This window comes from Pristis pectinata, chromosome 5, assembly GCF_009764475.1.
Source record: "Pristis pectinata isolate sPriPec2 chromosome 5, sPriPec2.1.pri, whole genome shotgun sequence".
In the NCBI taxonomy this organism is placed as follows: Eukaryota; Metazoa; Chordata; class Chondrichthyes; order Rhinopristiformes; family Pristidae; genus Pristis; species Pristis pectinata.
In genome coordinates, this window is record NC_067409.1 from 115476491 (window position 1) to 115493999 (window position 17509).

Below are 17509 nucleotides of genomic sequence, written 5' to 3' on the forward strand. Positions count from 1 at the left end.
ATGCATTGGAGACGTTGGAAGTGGTGGGGGTGGGAGGGGAGGGGTAGAGGGACATTATTTATTTAAATAGAGGCATACACAGTTCCTCAATTTACAGAAGGGTTGCATTCCTGGAAAACATTTTGTTAAACAAAAATTCATAAATCAAAAAGGCTTTTCCAATTAGATTAAGTGTAAAAATTCTGTTTCAGAGCTCTAGACTTCTTTTCAAAACAGCTTTTGCACATAAATAACCATCAACAAAAGCATCTAAATAATAAAACATAATCGTATCAACAATTAACCTTTAATTTAAGATAATAAAAATATAAATAATGTTCTCTTTCAGGTTACTGAGTGAGTAAAACATACAAGAACTTGAGGAGTTTTGGCAGTAAACGTGGAGAAGTTTCATCATCTTGTGGCAGAATCTAAATCTAGAACTCCCTGTTTTGAAATTAGGAGATTTAACAATAAATTGATATGTAAGAAATTTATACACATATATAACATGACCACCTCATTATAGATAGTATGTGGAAGTTTTAGAGAGGGTGCAGAGGAGATTTACCAGGATGCTGCCTGGATTGGAGAGCATGTCTTATGAGGATAGGTTGAGTGAGCTAGGGCTTTTCTCTTTGGCGAGGAGGATGAGAGGTGACTTGATAGAGGTGTACAAGATGATAAGAGACATAGATCGAATGGACAGTCAGAGACTTTTTCCCAGTGTGACAATGGCTAACACGAGGGGACATAAATTTAAGGTGACTGGAGGAAGGTATAAGGGGGATGTCAGGGGTAAGTTTTTTACACAGAGAGTGGTGGGTGCATGGAACACACTGCCGGCAGAGGTTGTGGGGGCAGATACATTAGGGACATTTAAGAGACTCTTAGATAGGCACATGAATGATAGAGAAATAGGGGGCTATGTGGGAGGGAAGGGTTAGATAGATCTTAGAGCAAGATAAAATGTTGGCACAACATTGTGGGCCGAAGGGCCTGTACTGTGCTGTAGTGTTGTATGTTCTACGTACATCTCATGGCAAACAAAAATTGCCCAGAAATACCGAGGACCAAAGGTCCAGTGCAAATGAGGATGTAAAAGAAAACTGTGTTCGTAAAAGAAAAGCTGCTAGAAATGTTAATGAGACTGAAAATTGCTAAATCCCAAGGTGATAGTCTACAGGTTTGAAGAAGGTGTCTAATGGAGACAGTGAAAGCTCTGTTTATCATTTCCAAGATTCTATAGTCTGCGGAAAGATTTCTACAAATTGGAGTGTAACGAGCGTGATCCCACTAATGTACTAACAGCAAGGAAAGAAAACAATATTTGTACCTTTGCTGTACACATTTGCTAGTTTGTGCTAATGACAACCACATGTGGTGATGTAAAACCCTGAGGACAGTGAAGCACCTCGAGGTGCCTCACAGGAATCTAAATGGACAAAAAAGACAAACGCATTGTTTTGTAGGAGGATTTTTTTTAAAATCCCAAAACAGGTGAAAAGTTCTCAATGCTATGGGCAAGTCATCCCAGTCAGGGAAAAGACAAAAAGTAGATGAAAGAATAATGAAATAGATGTGAACAATGTATAATGAATGGGTGGAACTGGGAGGGTGCAGGGAGAAGGCTAAGATTTGATGTTGACAGTATGTGTGTTCAGACCAGAGGGCGACAGGGCTCTCTGAAAGACAATTCAGCCTAAGCATTTATTACCTGTGATTCATCACTTGCAGCACTAGGTGTGACTTACAAAGTAATAGATTTCTCTTCCAGAGTTCCCGCAGATGTCTTCACTGTGAGTGTTGCTACCTACTGTGATCATCAGATGAGTGCTGTGCCACAGGGGTCGATGCTAGGACCTCAAGGTTCGACAATTTATGAGTGACTTGGATGAAGGCACCAAAGGTACGGTTGTTAAATGTGCTAACGACACAAATCTACGCAGGAAGGTAATGAAAACAGAAATGCTGGAAAAACACAACTAGTTTGTAGCATTTGGTTTTATGTTGAAGAACCTTTGCCAGATCTGAGACAAAGAGGAAAAAAACAAGTACATGGTCAGTTGCAGAAAGGACATGGGAGGGATGGATAGGATAAAGGGAATATATTCGACAGGATGAAGCCAAGTTTACTACAATGATAGCTCTCTGTGGAAAGGTTCCTGCAAATTGGAGGGTAATGAGTGTGTTCCCACTATGTACTTGTATCTGTAGACTTGTTCTGGCGTTCCTGGATGCAATAAATCTCCTGTAAATGACACCACACTGCTCGTCACAAAACCTGTTACGTCTTTGTGGCCAACTCTTTTCAAGAATGTCATTTCCTCTTCACTGTCGGCAAAATCAACCCAAGTAGGACATTGTGTATATTTGCGGGATGATTCTTGAGGATCAAAAACACAATATTCCATTACTATCTATGTTTTCCTGTACAGCAAGGAAACATGAATTGCATGATCAAAAAGTCAAAAGAAATTGTACTTAATTCAAATTTATACAAATAAATCAAATTGCATGCTAATTAGGTCTAAAATCTATTTGGGTAATAGATCAGTAAATGTGTATGTTTTAGTAATTAAAAAGGTCATAAACTTCATTTAGTCAGAGCTTTCCCACAACTGAGAAAATAGCTTAATGTAATGAATTGTGTTGTGAGAAGCTGTGGGATTGCATCATGTCACTAGGCACCTTTAATAATGTGAATCAAATTGCTAACAGCAGCTTTGAAACTTTCCTGATTTAAATCCCACAACACTTCTGGAGACCTGCTTAATGAGCTGGTAGTTATTTTATATGTTGAGAGTAATGTGTGTGTTTTAGTGTGGAGGGTGAAAAGGCTTGAGCATTCGTATTGTTGCTCTATAGAATATATTTAAAGGAATAAATTCTCAAAACACTCTAATTTACTACAAAATTTAATTCAACATTTAGAAAGCCTGATACCCTTCTATCTAACTAATATATCTCAGAGCTTCTTAACTGATGATTTGCTGGATTAATGTTTGTTCTGTACATTTGGGTTTTAATGTGTGGAAGTATTTTCAGTATTGTACCAACATGTGTCACAAGTTGCAAGTTTCGGGACATTTCAATGGATCATTCAATTGTTGTCTCCCTTCCTGTGCCACCAATGTTCACCTTGAATGTTTATGTAGCTTTTATTGTGGTCAGCCATTGATTTCACAGCCTCACCACTGTCACTGTAGGTGATGAAAATGGCAGATTCAGGAACCGACGGGATTAGAGGTAAGGACAAGAGGCTGGAAACACGGGAGACTGCAGAAGTTTGAATCTGGACCAAAAAATAAACTGCTAGAGGAACTCAGCAAGTCAAGAAACATCTGTGGAGGCAAAGGGTTGGTCAATGTTTTAGGCCGAGACATGTTGGAAAGGGAAACATGAGAAAGGAAGTGGGAAATGTGGCATAGCCTCAGGTACTGGTGAGAAAGGAAAACTCGATGAAGGAAAATGAGGACCTTACTGACAATTACAAAATGCAGCTAAAACAGCTCTAAAGGAAATTGAAGGAGTGTTTCAAGGAAAAGTTTAATCCAAAACATCGTTTTATCTTTTTCATTAGATAATCAATCTATTGTTCATCTTTTAGAATTTTCCTTTACAAGTGAGATTTCAATTTTCCTTTAAATCCTTATTATGTTTGGATTCTTGCTTGTGGAACTGTTTTGTATTTCTATTGTGTGGAACTAACGGCGTGTCATCGGCTCACTCCCTTGGCTCACTCCACTCCTTTCCAATGATCTAGATGATAATGTGGTAAATTGGATCAGCAAGTTTGCTGATGACACTAAGATTGGAGGTGTTGTGGACAGCGAGGAAGGATTTCAAAGCTTGCAGAGGGATCTGAACCAATTGGAAGAATGGCCAGAAAATGGCAGATGGAATTTAATGCAGACAAGTGTGAGGTGTTGCATTTTGGAAGGACAAATCAAGGGAGGACATACACAGTAAATGGTAGGGCACTGAGGAGCGCGGAGGAACAAAGGGATCTGGGAGTTCAGATACATAATTCCCTGAAAGTGGCATCACAGGTAGACAGGGTTGTAAAGAAGGCTTTTGGCATCCTGGCATTTATAAATCAAAGTATTGAGTATAGGAGTTGGGATGTTATGGTAAGGTTGTATAAGACATTGGTGAGGACAAATTTGGAGTATTGTTTGCAGTTCTGGTCACCTAACTATAGGAAGGATGTCAGTAAGATTGAAAGAGTGCAGAGGAGATTTACTAGAATGTTGCCGGGTCTTCAGGAGTTGAGTCACAGGGAAAGATTGAACAGGTTAGGACTTGATTCCTTGGAGCGTAGAAGAATGAGGGGAGATATGATAGAGGTTTACAAAATGATGAGGGGCATAGACAGAGTTAATGCAAGTAGGCTCTTTCCACCTAGATTTGGAGAGATAAGTACGAGAGGACATGGCTTTAGGGTGAAAGGGGAAAGGTTTAGGGGGAACATTAGGGGGAACTTCTTCACTCAGAGAGTGGTGGGAGTGTGGAACGGGCTGCCATCTGATGTAGTAAATGCGGGCTCACTCTTAAGCTTTAAGAATAAATTGGATAGATACATAGACGGGAGAGGTCTGGAAGGTTATGGACTGGGTGCAGGGAAGTGGGACTAGTGGAATAACGTTTCGGCACAGACTAGAAGGGTCGAGTGGCCTGTTTTCTGTGCTGTAGTGTTCTATGGTTCTATGGTTCTAACGTTCACTCTGTCTGAAGACCTTCCTTTACAGTCTTATTTATCTCTGGTTCTTGCCTTTCTATTTCTCTCACCTTTGCCACTGCATCTCTTCATCTGTTTGATATAATTTCATCCACTCTTTGGGCATTACCTCTTTGGATAACAAAGTGGGAAAACCTATGGGCAACCTGAGGGCAACGGTATGGATGCACTGAATATCCATCAGAAGCATCAACAGCAGGTGCATCAAGATGTCAGTCAGTCTTCCATCCCAGCACTGCAAATTAGTCCACTATGTTTCTCTTGAACACAGACAAGCAATCAGGTTGTGTTTTTATTCATTTATAGTATATAGCCATCGCCAGCTCCGTCAAGTGTTGATGTCTCATCCCTGCAGCTGAAGGAAAGAACCCCCTTCCATGCTTTTAAAAGGGGTCAACAATAATTACTGTGGGTGCTAGTGGACTTCTTCCAGCCACTGCTGTGGCTCTCCACGTGCGGACGGTCTCTGCAGTTGTAGTCATTTGCAGAAGTCCACAGCGAGTGGAGTGCCAGATGGTGGAGAATTTATTGACTTCAGGTTTCTGCACAAACCAGATGTGGGTTCAGGAGTAGCCAGCTGCTCTGCAGCAGAGCCTGACTAGAAGTATGAGCACAGGGCACACAGAGCAGTGTAAGTTGTAGGACAAGGGAGGACTGGGTAGGGCAAAGAGCTCTCAGCAGAGACCGATATCCATGAAGCATTCTCGGGAAGAACATTAGGAGCTGGAGTGCACCATACTGCCCGTCAAGCCTACTCTGCCATTTAATAAGATCATGTTGATCTGATCTTTGACCTCATCATTCTCCTGGCTGATTCCCATAACCGTTGATTTCCTAATGGACCAAAAATGTATCCACCTCAGCCTTGGATAGACGCAATGAGTTAGTATTCACATCTCTCCGGGACACAAAATCCCTGATTTACAATCCACTCAGTCTAAAATGGCTGTCCCCTTAACCTGAAACATAGCTCTCTCTCTAACAGCCCTCACCTATTAGATTCCATGCTTACTTTAACTGTCCCCATTCCTATCAACTGGATAACTCCAGCCACAACTAATCCCCACAGCAACTGTACCTCACTCTATCAGAGATATCCCATTTATCCAATCCATACCTCCCCACCCATTCTCTGCAACTCAAAACCAAACTGTTTTCTCCAATTTAATCCCTTTATCTCGTTTACACTTTCATTGTGCATTTTCCTGTCTTCCTCTGAATTGTTTCGAGAATTCAGTAATTGCTGAGCACACCACAGTCTTTTGTATTCTATTTTCATTTTCACTTCATAAAAATAATATTATATATGATATCATATATGCCAATTTGGGAGAGATATGATGTCATAACTTGACAGTGTGAAGCTGCTGTACAGTCTGTGTGACGTTTCACCGTGGAGATGCTGTACAGTCTGTGTGACGTTTCACCGTGGAGATGCTGTACTGGTTGTGTGACGTTTCACCATTAAATCCACGCAGTGAATGGATACTGTTTAATGCAACTACATCTGGCCAGGTTGCGCTGACCGCTGCCCTGCCTTGCAGTCATAACCCATGCCAGCCCTGCAGCTGCACTGCTCCCAATGCACCAGTGATGCCATCATTGCTGTGCTTTCTCTGGGTGCAGTCGTCTGTGATCCGCAGCTAGGCTGCAATGGCAGGAATCAAGCACCCAGCCTCTTGTAGCACTCATGACATCTGACAGCTCCTGCTATCATCAGAGACTTCTGGAAATAATCTTATAAAACATGAACTAATTTGAAAAAGATACTTTTATTGAAAAACTAATGAACCTGCTGGTAATTTATTGAAAGCAGTAACCCGCTCTGAAATTGAGAAAAACAAAGCAAACCAAATTCCGACGTTGCCTGTCCTACTGAGCTTCTCCAACGTTGTCTGTTTTTGTTTCAGATTTTCATTACCTGCAGTTTTATTTTGCAGATTTTCAAAATAAACAAAAACTTGCCTGAGCAGCTTTTCAATGAAAGTTGGGGGCTGCATCTGTGCTGAATAAGGCAGCTTTAGGTGGGGTAAAGCTGAAAGTATGAAATATATCCAGTTCCTCGGCTTAGCAACTTACCGAAGAATCCAGGGGTAAAATACTAGCTCATTCCTCAATCTGGCACAGTGCAGGCATGGGGGGCAAGGATGCACGATAGGGTGCACGTCAGTTTGTTGGCAGCTCTCCACAGGACCACTCGTTAGCTATCAGTGCAATCCAGCCCAAATCTAATTCCCTCACCAACTGTTTTTAATAAACACTAGATTTACTGACTCCCACCAAAAAAATTATTTCAAATCAGTCCTTAGAGGCAAAACCACAAAACAGTTCATCTCACTAGCAAACCAACATGCATTTATAAATGAGTTCTGTGTTTTGTGAGAGTATAAAATATATTTCGTTTTTTAAGCTCCATTAATTTGGATCGAAGTTTTTGGTGCTTGTTGCAGTCAGAATTGTGACTGATCATGGTTTATTTCATTAGCTTACATTTTCATTTGGGAGTCCATTACCTCTGAATGTACCCATTATAATTTATTAGAACAATGCTTCAGTTTTCCTCATGTAATAAATGAAATAATGGAATTACTGCGATGTAAAATATTTTCCTTAGTTGTTTCTGACTGCATTTCAGTTATGTAGCATTTTATATTAATCTTACAATTATGGTCCTAAAAAGGTTATATTTGACATTTTATTTTAAAAGCTCAGTCCTTTCAAGATAATTCTCTTCTGTAGAACTATATTTGGAATATCTACACAGCTTCAAGTACATTAAAAGGACATTGATGCACCAGATAACATTTAGAATATCTTGAGTGCTTTCTGAGAAACCCTTAGAACTTAGCACATTTCATTTAAATAAAATCTGCAACAGGAATATGATTCAGTTCTTTAAAGTGCACAAGGCATAGGTAAAGTAATTTTCCAGTAAGTTATTTTTCATGAACAATGATCACTGTGTTGGAGGACAAAACGAATATGAGCCTTGAAGTGTTAGAAATGATAGGAATTCGCTTTTTCTTACAGAACAATGATTGAAGAAATACATTATGGTGTTCAATGAGTGACTTCTTCAATAAAATAAATAGATGCAAAATTATAGACTCGCATTTCCTGCGCATAAAGCTTGATAGCAAGAATATTAAAGGTGAAAACTTATCTCCATACTTAATCTATTTTGCCAATTAAAGCTTGTCAAATTGATATATTGTGGAGGTTATTTAAACACTGACCCAGCACTAGGATTTAGTGAACAGACATGTTTTAAGTTAATACATGCCAACAACCTTTTTGTTAATTTCAGACCCATTTACACTCTAGACTTGTATTGGATTGCTTCATCTGATGCATTAAAAGAACAATAAAATAATTCTAGAATATCTCAGCTGACAATGAATTTTGCGCTGGATGAATTTACCGACTATGATTCATCAGATGCCATGAGGAAGCTTTTCAATGACAGTAAGGCTGACGAATCCGTAAGCCATAAATAAAGTTTCGTTTATGATGTGTTATTTTGGTATTTTGTCACCATTCTATATGGGAGGTACTTGGTTAAAGAAAGTTATTTTTACATTGAGATTTTAAAACAAATTGTCATTTCCCATTTTTTTCAAAAGGCATCTGAACAAAGTTGGATCAGAAGCCGTGTTGTTTTCACCCTCCTGGCTGAAGAGGATAAACAATGAGCACGTTTGGGCAGGTAAAGACTCTCACACACTTCTTACATTGGAAAGTCATTCATCCCTGGCAGTCTGAACAAATGGAACTGAAACATGGAACTAATTCACTTTTAAAACACAGTGATTGAGATGTAGGGGATCACTCCGGTTTTGAGGAGTGTGCTGCTGGAAGCTATGCTGAATACAGGAGGACTGACATGAAACCATGCCATGCCGGCCTTTCTGTGGGAAATATGCAACATACCTCTCCAGTCTTCCCTAATAAAAGATCATTGACAACTTTACGCACACTTCCCCTTCCCCACTCCCAGCCAATAACAGTACAAATTACCCAAAGTGTGTTATGCTGCCTGTCCCAGGAGTGGAAACATGGTTCAAAATTGGAATTTGGTGACGTTTGCACGTTCTCCTTTTGACCATGCGGGGTCCTGGTTTCATCCCATGTCCCAAAGACATGTAGGTTGATAGGTTAACTGCCCACTGCAAATGTGTTGGTGAGTGGTAGAATCTGGGGGGGTGGGGGGGGGGCGGGGTTGAAGAGAATGTAGGAACTGTGTCAGTGGATGGTTGACTGTTAGCTTGGACCCGGGGGCTTCAGCCCTTGTTTCCGTGCCTTCTCCCTTGATGCCACTAAGATGCCAAACGTGGGCTGTATGTGATGCTGATACCCAATTACATCCTCCACAAAAACATCATGAAGTTGGTCAAAAGTGTGTTAGAAACAACTCAATAATGGTTTGGATGCAGAGCTGTGGTGCTGAAACAGCACCGGTGTGGTTCCTGGCAGAGGCAATGGAAAAGGTGGCAACTGCTGAGCCTTTGCTCTGCAGGTCAATGGGGAAAGGTGTCAGGCCTAAGATGACTCTCCCCACAGCACCTGCTGGATAGAAGGAAAGCAGAGAGTAAGGGGACACAGAGTTCTTCATGGTGTATGGATGATCTGTACTGATCAGGTGCTGCACAGCAGGTGGCCCCACGCTGTTGTGATGTACAGGATGTTCAAGATGAAAGAGTTCACACTGGGGAATTGGCCACAGTCAGTGATGCTGGTGGTGTTTTGAATGTTCAAGACATTGGTGTCAGAGTGGAGACCATTTCACTGACCTATCACTTGCAATACCAGTGTGCTGCTTCCAGTTTTTTTGTGTATGTTGAACAAAGGTTCATTCAAAGTCTCCAATTTATGCCGATATAGGAGCAAATGTGCCAAGTGTGACATGTAGTGGTTAGTGTGACGTTATTACAGCGCGAGCAACCCAGGTTCAATTCCAGCCGCTGTCTATAAGGAGTTTGTACGTTCTCCCTGTGTCTGTATGGGTTTCCTCCGGGTGCTCCGGTTTCCTCCCACATTCCAAAGACGTACGGGTTAGGAAGTTGTGGGTGTCCTATGTTGGCGCCGGAAGCGTGGCGACACTTGCGGGCTGCCCCCAGAGCACTCTACGCAAAAGATGCATTTCACTGTGTGTTTCGATGTACATGTGACTAATAAATAAATATCTTGTCTATGACATTATTAGCTCTGCAGCTAATGCCAAGAAAATGCCTCTTGTGCCAAGTTGAATTACATTCAATGTACAATGTGTTTCTATGTACATGTGACTAATAAATAAATCTTATCTTATCTTATCTTATCTTATCTTATCTTATCTTATATGAGATGCCTGGTCCAGCTGGCCTGATCTTACTCAGAAATTAGCATTAGTTTAATTTATCCCAGGTAACATTGTACCTATGTGCAATTTGCACATGAAAAGTGGCTGCTTATAGATCCAGTTTCTGGTCTTTGATGATTATGCAAGTCAGGATCCCATAATCTAGCTAGAACTTAATTGAGGCATTAATAAACATGTGCTCTACATACTATTGGTCAATGTAAACCTGTGTTGCTCAGTGTAAGCAGTGAGGTGCTGTGACTGGCTGCTTTGCACTGGGTCTCAAAGATTTTTTGATGTTCATTTTATATAGCCCTTCTTTAACCTTTGTTTCTGGGATCTGAGTGTCACTGACAATGTCAGCATTATTGTCCGAATCTCATTGTCTGTGTGAAGGGAGTATGAGCCACCGTCTCGAACCTCTGCAGTCTCCTGGTGAGGATATGCCATTGTGCTGTTACGTAGGGAGTTCCAGGACCGAGAACCACTGATGCTGAAGAGCTGGTGATATATTAGGATGATGCCCCAAGGAATTCCAGCAGTGATGTCCTGGGACTGGGCTGATTACCCTCCAACAACCACAGCCACCTTCCTTTGTGCAAAGCCATGACAGTGGAGTGTTTTCTCATAGCTGCTCACTGACTTCAGTTTTGCCAGGGCTGTTTATTGCCACACAGTCAAATGCTGCCTTGATGTCAACTCTCATTTCAATCTCACTTCACCTCTAGCGCACAGTCCTCATTGGGTCGTAATGAGCTGGAGCGGATTTTTCCTGTTTTGTGTGAACAGGACGTTCTTGAGCAATTTTCCACATTGTCATTCTCCCCAGTGTTGTGAAGGTACTGGAGCAGCTTGGCTCAGGAGCTCAGGTCTTCTGTGGTCCATAGAAGCACTCCAGGCCATAATGAGTACTGAATGAAGTTTGGGAACTTTGTGGTTACTGTGACACAAATATTTACTGAATAACCATTAAGAAAAAGTGTGGGAATATTTTTACTCACAGTGGATTGATCTTGCAATAGTTGTCTCACAATTCCTTCCATGATGGCCAGCCGTCACTGCTTTTCCCTGTCAGGAGGTAAACATACTGGCTGCCTCTCTCTGGTCAGTCAACACAGCAAGGTCTGCACTGCAACAATGAACATCCGTTGCTGTGACATCAGCTTTGAAATATACTGCATGAAAGGGGCATGAAAACAGATTCAATGGTAATCCCCAAGGGGAATGAGACTCATTCGATAGCTCATTTAAGGAGATGGCACTAGCATGATGGACTGCCTGCTGCTGGGTAAGTTCCTGATTCTGTGATTATAACTGTACTGGCCAGTAGTTGATGACTTGCCCAGTGCACTGGGGACAGAGGGTCTCTGGTCCATTTGCCAATCAGGTTGCTTGGTGAAAGAAGTAATAACAAGTTTCCATTTCCCTCATTCTGGAAACTTGGTCAACTTTCTGAAGTAAAGGAGACTTAAGCCTGCTGAACCTAACATATTCACATTGCAGCCCTGCCCTGAAGGAGAAGCAGTGGGAACAGCTGTACTGAAACACAATCACCTCCAAGTAACATAATAACCCAATGTCTTTCAACACAGTTTCTTGATGCCTCATCAGTGCTGGGTCAAATTCCTGGAAGTCCAGACCCAGAAGCATCATGGCAGTAATGCCATCACGTGAACTACAGCAGTCCGATAACATAGCCCAACATGATCTGCGGGGAAATTAGGGGTGGTCAATAAATATAAGTCCTACGAATGTCACCCAAAACCCAAACATGAGTTCAGTAAAGTTGATCTGAAACCGCTTTGTCTAAAATTCTGCTGTATGTAAATTTTGATTTCATTAAAGCCACCTTACTAATCAGTTCTTCCCTATATTGCTTCATTGCTCCCACTAGGAATTCCGGATTTAATTATCATTAATAATGAGTCACATATTGTTTAATCAGGAGATGTGGTGAGTCACCAATTAAATATTTTAATATCAAGTAACTCTAAATAAGAACAACAGTTCTTAGAGTGTGGTGTCTTCCTTACACATCCAACTTTAAAAGGACTCTCCAATAAGTTCAGCTTCAAAAATCCTTCTTATCTGAAGATTTAAGTGTATATTTTTCAACATATTTCATTCTCAGATTCCTTCCATTTTCTTTGTTTTCTTCTTGATTAGGGACTATCAAAATTCCACAACTGCAGACTGAAATATTCTTTAAATTACTGCTTTTGCTTATGAGCCCATTCTTCACAGACTAACTGGCTCATTCCAAGACTCCAAGTTAAAAGTGATCATGTTCACCAGGTTATTTTTGTGTGTTAGTTGAGCCTACATTTTCTGATGTGCCTTTTTGCATTCAGCTTTAATATTTTCTAGTTCTGATGAAAATCAATAAACTTAACCACAAATTGAGTTTTCCTCTCACCACTCATGTGCCTGACTGCTGTGTACTTCCAGCATTTTCTATTTTTATTTCAGATTTGCAATATATGCAGTACTTCTATTTTTTAAACGGCCAATTTCAACATGAAACCGTAAAAGGATGGTGAGAAAGCAAGGAAAGACTGCATGGAGATTATAACGGATAAATCATATCTAATAAATCTAGTTGATTTTTTGAGATGGTATCCATTGTTGTAAATAGGAGTGTGTCTATGGATAGTATCTGAATGGCCTTCAATTAAGTTTCAGCTGAAAGACTCTTCCGAAAATGAGAGCACATGCAATTGAAGGCGTCCTTCACCGTTAGGGAATCTGTTAGGGATATGAGGGATAATGAATATTTATCCATTGTGGCATGAAGTGTCCTTCCTGTCCCACAGGAGCTGTACTGTGTCCTTGGGTCTATCTATACATTAGGTGAATAAGTGGAGAGCCATGTTTGCAAGTCTCATGAAAACTGGTGTTAGTTGGCACAGTAAATAGTGTAGGCAGGAGCTGAAAGTTAAAAAGAGACCTTGATGGTTTAAGGGAAACTGTGACAGATGGAATGTCATGTGGGACAATAAAAGGTTATATATTTTGGATCAAAAAACATTAGATCAGAGCATTTTCAAGATAGTGAGAAGCTGGAAACTGTGGAGCCCTATTTACAGATATAGGTGCAAAAGTCACCAAAAAACAATGGACAGGTACGAGAGTAATTAAAAAGGGTAGTGGAGTGTTCACTTTTGTCTCAAAAGGACTATAATACAATGAGGTGGAAATGCAGTTGCAGATATAGAGCTCTGGTGGAGCCCTGTTAGTGTTGTGCTAAATTCTAATGCACCATGGAATATGGGGTAAAATATGCTAATATCAAAAAGCAAAGCAAGTATTTCAACAATATGTCCCAGAAAATGTAAGCCTTTACATCCCAAAACTATTGATATTAGACCAACTGAGAAAGTCAAAACTGAGTGATAGATTACAGTTAGGCAAGGGTATAGTGTGTAACGGAAACAAGGCATGTTGATGGTATCAGTGGATGGGATTCGGATAAGGATCAGGTTTCCAGGCAGAATGATCTCCTGCTCCTGTGGCTCGCGGTGCAGCCCCTGTCTCGTTGACCCTATGATGTTGAAGGAGGCAAAGGTGCAGCATTCGGGGCGCAGCAGAGCTTGCAGCATTCCCGAGTATGAAACGATTGTCCAGAGAGTTAGGTGAACAGCCCAGGATCACCGGTAAACATGTCAGTAACAAACAAACACAGAAATGCTGGAAATACTCAGCTGGTCAGGCAACATCTGGGAAAGAAGAAACAGATGTTTCAGGGTGATGACCTCTCATCAAAGCTGGGAGCCATACATAGAAGGATAGAACATTGAACAGTCCCGCGCAGGAACAGACCCTTCGACCCATAATATCTTTGCTGACCATGATAATAAATTAAACTAAACCCATCTGCCTGTACATGGTCGATGTCACCCCACCCATCCACCCCACCCCTTGCTTATTCATGCACCTGTCTAAATGTCTCTTAAAAACTTACTGTCATATCTGCTCCCACCACTTTCCCTGCAGTGCGTTCCAGACACACACCACACACCACTCTCTGTGTAAAAACACCTTGCTGCTCAAATCTCCTTTAAACTTTCCCTCTCTCACCTTAAATCTATGCCCTCTAGTATCAAACACTTTACTCCTTCTATCTTCTGAGTTTCAGCCACTGGATCCGGGCATTCTGACAATTCAAACTTTCTCTCAGGGTCCAATTTATCTATTTCCCTTAATAATTTTGAATTATTCAATAATGTCTTTATTTGTTAATTTTTTTCATGTTACACCTTCCTAAACACTATGGTCCCTCCTATCTGCTCAGATTCCTTAATGTGAGCATCAGAGTACTTGACCCTTTCTGGACTCCAGTGATGGTCTAAGCTTCCTTGATGTAGTATTGCTTCCAGAATCACAAACTCTGTCTGGCCATACCAATCCACTGTGTAGACTTCATTTATCTTCCTCTCCTTGCATTGTAACCTCTTAGCATTGACCTGCAGTGCAGGGAGTACAGAAAGTTCATGCTTTTGTTCATTTGCCTTAGGCATAATCAAAGACCCCACCCACCCGCGTCATTCTCTCTTCTCTCCTCTTCTATCAGGCAGAAGATCAGGAGCCTGAGGGCACGTACCACCAGACTTAAGGACAGCTTCTACCCCACTGTGATAAGACTATTGAGCGGTTCCCTTATACGATGAGATGGACTATGACCTCACAATCTACCTTGTTGTGACCTTGCACCTTATTGCACTGCACTTTCTCTGTAGCTGTGACATTTTACTCTGTACTGTTATTGTTTTTACCTGTACTACATCAATGGACTCTGTACTAACCCAATGTAACTGCACTGTGTAATGAATTGACCTGTAGGATCAGTACATAAGACAAGCTTTTCACTGTACCTCGGTACAAGTGACAATAATAAACCAATACCAATACCAATGAAGTAACATCAGTTGTAGCAGGATAGAAAAATTCAGTGCATGGCTGTTATGAGAAGCCTTGGTCTCCAGTCTCCCATAATATCAGTAGCAGCCACTCCCACTCCCACTCCACAGGTGTTTCTGACCTTCACATGATCTACGTCTGTTCCTGATCATTCCCAACACCCCACGTCTGGTCCAACTGACATGGCCTGACCTTCTACACCCTGTCTGCACCAGCTGCATCCCCGAACCCAGCCCACGTTTGTTAGTTTTGAACGGAAAGCATCATTTTAGCGTTTCTGTACAGTTTGCATTGACTTTGTACTTTGAACATTTGGACATGGACATTAGGATAATGTTGGGGGAAATGTTAAAACGTGGCTGTACTTAACTGCATGCCCAATAGGATGCCCTGCAAAAACTTGCAAGCTGGCCCAAATACAGCTTGAAATGACCCCAGGCTGTTTTTTGACTGGAAGTGAGCACCAGAACAGGACCTGTGCCATTCTTGATGGGACACCACCAACTTTGTGCATTTTCAGAGTCTTTGATGTGCAGTATTCAGGGAAGCACTTCAACCCCAAAAGTTGTGGGTTGCAGTATGCATAAGATCATAAGAAATGTAAGAAATAGAACCAAGAGTAGGACTAAGACCTTCAAGCCTTCTCCACCGTTCAATGAGATGATGTTTGACCTCAACTCCACTTTCTCGTCCAATCCCTATATCCTCTGGTTCTCTTTGTGCCCAAAAATCTATCAGTCTTAATCTTGAACAGACTCAGTGACTAAACACTCACAGAACCTCCAAGGCAGGGATTTACAACCCTCTTTTCTCACCTTATTCCTAAATGGCCAACTCCTTATCCTGAGATCTTTAATTCTAGGCTCCCCAGTGAGAGGAATCAGCCTCTTGGCACTAATCAAGCCCTCTTCTGTTTTTTGTTCTCTTCAAATTGTGTCAGCTCACATTTCTCCACATTCAACTTCACCTGCTGTACCTACTGTAGTATGAGAGGCCAGGGGTCAGATGACAGTGACAACACTACTGACCCCCATGGTCAGATGATAGCATTGCCTATCGGGTCGGAAGCTACACCACCGTCAATCAAGGGTCCGGCTCCGCCCCACCCATTAAGAGCATACCTAAGGATTGGCTTGTAACCCACGTTTGTTCTTGACCCTGAATCACTGGCTTGTTTGAATTACCTGAGCAGGCTCCACCCAGCTACAGCCCTATAAAAGATGGTACACATGGGCAGCTCCCACTCTTTTCTGATTGCTGCCGGGGTTGAGACCAGAGGTGAGAGGGTGCACTTCCACTGGGGTCTAGGAGCATCCTAAGTAGATTCCCAGTAGCATAGAGCTATTGTTTGTCCAGATTCAGGGGGTTCAGACAATGTATTTGTTCGTTTCCCAATCATTTGTACTAGTTCATTAAGTGTGTGTGTGTGTGTGTGTGTGTGTGTGTGTGTGTGTGTGAGCATGTGAGCGTGTGTGCACTTCACCCCTGTTGCGACTCCCCCCACGTTTCGCGATCACCCGTGCAAGGGTCTATTTGTTCCTTCACATTCTGTTCCCGCATCTGTCTTTGTAAATAAAATTCTCCTTTTTAAAGTACAAAGACTGTGTGTCCAGATACCTCTATCTTTAAGATCCAAAAGAACCTTTCTCATAACACCTACATCCTCCTGAAGTCACTCTCAGACCATTTCAGTCAATGCTGGTTGTTTCCCTTCCCTTCTGCTGCTAAGAAGTAACGTCCCAAATGCAGACTGCAATGGCCACAGAGGCCTCCAATTCCAATCTCCTTCAACTTTTCCTGGCACATCATTAATGAGACATTAGGAGTGCTATAAAAATGTTGAAACAAACTAATCCCACGTGATAGTGTGGTTATATGTACTTAAGCTTTCCTCCTGCCACATTTTGGGTCTTATACTGTATATTGGTTATCTGAAACATAACAGGGTGGTCCCCTCTGATCTGAGTCCAATCACAAGAAGAGTTTTGCAATATCAGTCTGTATTACGTTTGGTCACAGATAGCAATGACCGAAAAAGTCCTCTCCTCCCAGTCACCTGATGAACAGACAAGATGTGAAAAACAAGCTGCTGGAGGAACTCAGTGGGTCAGGCAGCGTCCATGGAGGCAATGAGATGGTCGATGTTTTGGGTCTCAGCCCTGCATCAAGACTCATTGCTGGGGGATATTGTAAGGAAGGACAGCAAACATGATTCCAAGGTGCAGTTGTTAATAATTTAATGTATAGAATGAAAAGAAAACGTACTTCCTTTCCTGTGGAAGAGGGGAACTGCTGTGTTGATCTATGTGAAGTTTTTAAGATCATGATGGGAACTGGCAACTTTAATCCAGGGGAATGGTGCACTCTGGTGGAAGTTTAGATATAAGAGCACAAGGTCAAAATTAATGGTCAGCAAATTGTAATGGAATTCTGGGATAATGTATCAAGGAAAACCTTTTGAAGTGCAAATAAATGGTTTCAAATAACAGTTGGAGACATTTCTAGATAAAGAAGTGAATGATGTGGTAAGAAAA